Consider the following 6,000-nt stretch of genomic DNA (forward strand, 5'->3'; position numbering starts at 1 on the left):
TTTTTTAAAATTTTATTCATTTAATAAATAAATTACTAAAATAAGTGTAAAGATCTTAAATCTCATGCATAATATACGTGAAAAAAGTACGATAATTTATCTTAAGGTGGTAGGAACAGAGTCCATTCATTATAAATAGGTTAAGAGTGTTCACGTTTGTGAATCCCTTGACCACAAATGTTTTTAACAAAACCAAAGGAGGCCAAAACTTCAACACCAATTTTGAAAGATCTTTTAACCTTACGAAAGGTTTATCATCAAAAAGAATTTCAAAGTGATAAAAAATGTGGTAATGAGATGAGATGCGGTAGAAGTACATTGTCTCGTAAGGTCAATGTCATGCAATATTTAATAAGATGAGCCCAATTAATCTTTTTTTCGGTTAAGAACGCCTAATAGAAAATCTCACTGAAAAACATATCAGTTTGAAGAAATGAAAGTTTGTTTATTTTTTGTTGTATGTTATATTTAGTTAAGTTAGCTAGATTTATATCAATTCAAATTAGGGGTGGACAAATAGAACTGAACTGTACTGTACTACTAAAATCTGTACTGAACTAAAAACTAATTTATATAAACTGAACTGAACTGTAAAACAGTTCAGACAAACTGAACTGAACTGTTTTTTGTTTTATCAAACTGGACTGAATTGAAATATACTAAATTGTACTAAACTACAATATAAACTAAACTGAACTACAAACTACACTAATTTTAAACTGAATTATACTAATTTTAAACTGAATTGTACTAGTTTTTAAACTGAATTGTACTAGTTTTTAAACTGAATAGTATAACAATACATGTTCTTTTTAATTGAAATTTATTTTAATATTTATTTTATTTTATTCATAAGTGTCTTACAAATTAACTTTTTAATTATTTGATGTTATTATTTTCTATTTTATTTATATTTCTTTTATTATTATATGTGTATGGAAATTATTTTATTATTTATTTATTTATTTTATTTTATTTTATTTTATTTTTATTTTTTTATTTATATTTATTTTGTCATGAATATTATTTTACTTTTATATTTATTTTTTTAATTTTTTATTTATATTTTTTTGTCTTATATGTGTATATAATTTATTTTATCTTTTTATCTACTTATTTTATTTTAAAATAATTTTTTATTTATATTTATTTTGTTCTCTCGTAAATTTTTTTTATTAATCAATTATTTATTATTTATATTTTATTATGTAAAAATTAAACTAATATTTATTAATTATTATAATATAATAAAAGATGATATTAGAAATATTACTCTTAATAAACATATGTTAATTTTTTTGTCATTTGATATTTCTAATATATTAATTATTTTTGCTACATTACTATTTTTTTATGATATTTCATTATATATTCATTTAATAAAATTTAACGTTAAAAAATATATTTTAGTTTTAGTATGTAAAATACTATCATTTAAAAATAATAATATTGATATTTATTTTAAAGTAAGTTGATTTTTAAAATAAATAGTTATTTTAGTGTGTGCACTTACACACATTTTAATATCATTAAAAGTTTTTTTAACATATTTTTACATATTTAATAATATGTTAAAGAATATAATACATTTAAAGTATTATTTTTTTATATAGTCTTTTTTTTATGATTTATATTACTTAGTCATTTAATAAAATTAAATTTAAAAAAATATATTTTACTTTTATTACTTAAAATAATATTATTTAAAAAGTAATATATGTTTATTGATGAAAAAATATAAAAATTTGTGATAAAAAAATTTTGTCTTAAAAAATTCATTATTAGTTTTTTATTTGAACGGTTTCTTTTATTAATATTTTATTATTAAATAACGTTTTTTTAAAGACAGAGCAATTGAACGGGAACTATAAAAGAGATAAGAGTAGATACAATTCTCACAGTTAACTAAACCGAAACTGGTATAAGTTCAGTTTTTAAAAACTAAACCATAAAATAGTATACTGAACTTTTAGTAAAAGTGGATCAGTTTTTTTAAGTATAATATAGTATAGTTAACTATAATACAGTACATATAAGTTATTTTTGTTCAGTCCTAATTCAGATCATATATCTCATGTATTGTTTGTTTTTGAGTCTTATTCGGATTATGACTTTAGAAGACACCTTGAAAGATTAAAAGAGAAAAAAATATTTAAACTACACTTCGATTTCGATTCCTAAATAATGTAAAATTATTAAGTTAACAACTTTCATCTTATTCATATCTTTTGAAACAAACCACCCAAAAAAGATAAATCTTATCTCAGTTCATTAAGCACCAAGTTGAATGAATAATGTTGTGTTGGGGTTGTTTAATATGGATAGCATCCCATGGATTTAATTTCATCAAATCCACAATGTTGTATCTACATTCATATCTTGTTTGTTACATCTATTCAATTTTGTACAATACCTTATCCCAGTTAGTTATATACATGGAAGTTGATTTTATACACAAGAAAAATTAGTTATTTTCTTGAAGTTACCATGTAGAATTCAGGATGTATAGAATAGAAGAAGTAAATAAGATAAAATGTGTACATTACTTTGCAGATGTTATTAGGTTAAGTGATAGTTGCTTGCTTAGTTCAGCTGTCTGCGGAGGTGTCCAAGTTCTTATCAAAGCCCACATCACCCAGTTTGCTAAGAGCTAATAAATTACTTATGCTATAAAGATCAATGTTTGCCACTTATGCAACCATGGAGCCGTGTGTTAGAAACAAAGCGAACTACTCTTTCGCCTTTTACTAAAGAATACCGTGTTTCTGACATTTGATGCGGTATACATAATTTTTGGAAGAGTCTTATTAGTTTAGGACTCTGTAAATGTACATTAAATTTTTTAAACCACTATCATGTGAGTTATTATTTCTTATGCAGCTGTTTCATTAAGTACTATTTATTTAAATTGAACAGATCTCTTTGGGTCTTTTAGGAATTGTCAACATTTTTAATCTATCTTTTTAAGTAGCTATTTTTTAATGCAGACCTCCAGCTGATGAGACTGAACAAATAATATAGTGTATTACACAACTCTCATCCTATATAACAAGTAATCTATCAGTGATATAGCTATTCTCATTACAAATTATAGTTATAGCATCATGAATCATATTTTTTTAAGAGACACTCTGAAAATTATTTATCTTCTCACTACAATTTTAAAAAAAGTTGTATTTTCACACTATAATTTTTAATTTCAATTGAATATATGCAGTTCTTTGGTAACTTTTCTATTGAAAGTCATTTTATCCTTACATGACTTCTATTGACTCCGGATTTTAATTTTTGACATACGAAAATCGTATTGAGATTTCACGATTTCTTCGTACCATGTGTCACTCCCTGCACGATTTGTCTAATAATAATTTTTAATACCTATTTTCGTACTTTTCAAATTTGTCAAATTTCGTAAAAAAAAAAATAAAACCCAATTTTCTTACTTACAAAGAACCAAACTTGGTTGTTTATATGTTAATGCTTGCAGCCACAACAACAATAAAGAGTATATAAAATATAGAAGCCCAAAGATATTAGATACCATGTTGTCACTATATTCTCTTGTAATAGTTTTCAAATTTGCTTATTTTTGTACTTTACTTTTCAAATTTAAGTTTCGTAAAAAACAAATCCCAATTTTCCTACCTACAAATAACGAAATTTGATTGTTTTTCCTCCTAATGCTTCCAACCACAACAACAAAAACGGGTATATAAAATATAGAAGCCCATAGATATTGGATAAGTTGCCTTGTCAACTCGCTTGACTTGAATTCTCATTTTCCCTTAAAGTCATGACATCAATTAAACATAAACACGTATTGGTTTAAAGAAATAAAAGTTTGTTAATTTTTTTGTTGTAGGTCATAGTTAACTAAATTCATTAGTAATAGTAATGCATGGTAATTTAACTTACATTATATTCTCATATCTAATACCATAAAAATATGTATTCAGCTAATTACAAGGATACTTTTATAAATATTAAAACAATCAGACATACTACTTAAATATTGAAAATTACCTTTGTAATTACCTTATTCAAATGTGTTAAGCAACACAACCCAAGCAATAAAAACGGGTATATAAAGTATAGAAGCCTAGAGATATTGGATAAATTGCCTTATCGACACGCCTAACCAGAATTCTCATTTCCCCTGCAAATGATGACAATAATGATGCACATACACATATCAGTTTGAAGAAATAAAAGTTTGTTAATTTTTTGTTGTAGGTCATAGTTAGCTAAATTCATTAGTTAGTAATGCATGGTGTTTCAGATATAGGTTCAAAGATATTTCTAAAACGTTCTTTCACACTTTTCTCTAGGTTAGCTTGGGTTATCCTGCATCCATTTAGTTAAAAAATTTTCTTATCCACGCTCTAAACTGTCTAGGTATACGTGTAAAAGGAATTATGATGTTCAAGTCAGTGATCAATCCAATTGGGAGTCACAGTAGATTCTTAAACTCACAATAAATGCAATCAATTACTTTCTTATCTTTGACCTCTATTTATAGGTTTTGAGATGAGTTAGTGATTAATGGAATCCTAATCACGACCCAGTCGCGACCCATTTCTCACTAAGTAACTCTTATCGGTAATTTTGATTAGAAACAATATTTAAGGGTTCTTACTGATGGGGTCGTCTGGTCTCTCGGTTTCCTATCTCCATGACTGTGCGATAAGCTAATAAACAATGTTTACTAACAATTTTAATTGAACTGTGCCTAATATTGTTGACCCCAACCTATTCAGACTGGTCGTTCTTTCTCATTGTCTTATCTGACCGACTACTCTATATATCCGTATGGTCATATAGTATACATGATAATTTAACTTATATTATATTCTCATTTTCGAAAGTATAAAAATATATATTCACTTAAACAATGATGTTTTTATAAATACTAAAAATAATCAAACATACTATTTAAATACTGAAAATTAACTGGTCCAAAATGTGTTAAGCAACACAATTCAAGTATTTGATGAAAAGAGAAAAAAATATTTAAACTGTCATTTTAATTTTTTAATTTTTAAGCAAAAGACTATTGAATAGTAGGAACAACTTTCATATTATTCTTATTTGTTTGAAACAAACCACTCAAGAAAGATAAAAATTATCTTAGTTCACGAAGCACGAAACTGAATGAATAATGTTTTCTTGGAGTTGTTTAATCTGGATAACATCCCATGCATTTAATTTCATCAAATCCACAATGTTCTATCTACATTCATATCTTGTTTGTTACATATATTCAATTTTGTATAATACCTTATCCCAGTTAGTTATATCTGCAAGTTGATTTTAGACACAACAAAAATTGGTTATTTTCTTGAAGTTACCATGTAGAGTTCAGGATGTATAGAATAGAAGAAATAAATAAGATAAAATTGGTAAATTACTTTGCTGGAGATGTTATTAGGGTAAGTGATAGTTGCTTGCTTAGTTCAGCTGTATGCGGAGGTGTCTAAGTTCTGATCAAAGCCCACATCACCCGGTTTGTTAAGAGCTAATAAATTACTGATGCTATAAAGATCAATGTTTGACATTTATGCAACCATGAAGCCGTGTGTTAGAAACAGAGCGAACTATTCTTTCGCCTTTTACTAAAGAATACCGTGTTTCTGACACTTAACGCGGTTTAAATAATTTTTGAAAGAGTCTTATTAATTTAGAACTCTGCAAATGTAGATTAAAATTTGTATGCAAGTAATAGTTTTAATCTATACCTTTTATATCATTTTATTATGGATTTTAATTTATTTTGAAGTCTATATGATTTAGTGATAATAACCGTGTAAAGGGCAATTCTATGAAGTGAACAGTATTGCTGCAGACAACCAGTGCTATTTGAAGTAATTATTGCTTAAATTCTTAAAAGTATAATTTCTTTTAAACTGCATTGTGTTACAAATATTATACACATTGTTATTTAAATTATGGTATTGCAAAATATATGGGGTGATAGGTTAAAATTGAAAAACCAAACCTATA

At 25.6% G+C, this 6,000-nt stretch overlaps 2 non-coding genes across 2 annotated transcripts; both read left to right on the plus strand.

Annotated features, from left to right (window-relative positions):
* Positions 1-2,704: 2,704 nt before the first annotated feature.
* On the plus strand, positions 2,705-2,820 carry LOC124839915 (U5 spliceosomal RNA). The gene has a single exon (XR_007028972.2). It is a non-coding gene; the product is annotated as a U5 spliceosomal RNA (small nuclear RNA).
* Positions 2,821-5,569: 2,749 nt separating this feature from the next.
* LOC124839916 (U5 spliceosomal RNA) lies at positions 5,570-5,685 on the plus strand. Its single transcript, XR_007028973.1, has one exon. It is a non-coding gene; the product is annotated as a U5 spliceosomal RNA (small nuclear RNA).
* The last annotated feature ends 315 nt before the right edge of the window (positions 5,686-6,000 follow it).

This window comes from Vigna umbellata, chromosome 1, assembly GCF_029865625.1.
Source record: "Vigna umbellata cultivar VRB3 chromosome 1, Vumbellata_1.0, whole genome shotgun sequence".
Classification (NCBI taxonomy): domain Eukaryota; kingdom Viridiplantae; phylum Streptophyta; class Magnoliopsida; order Fabales; family Fabaceae; genus Vigna; species Vigna umbellata.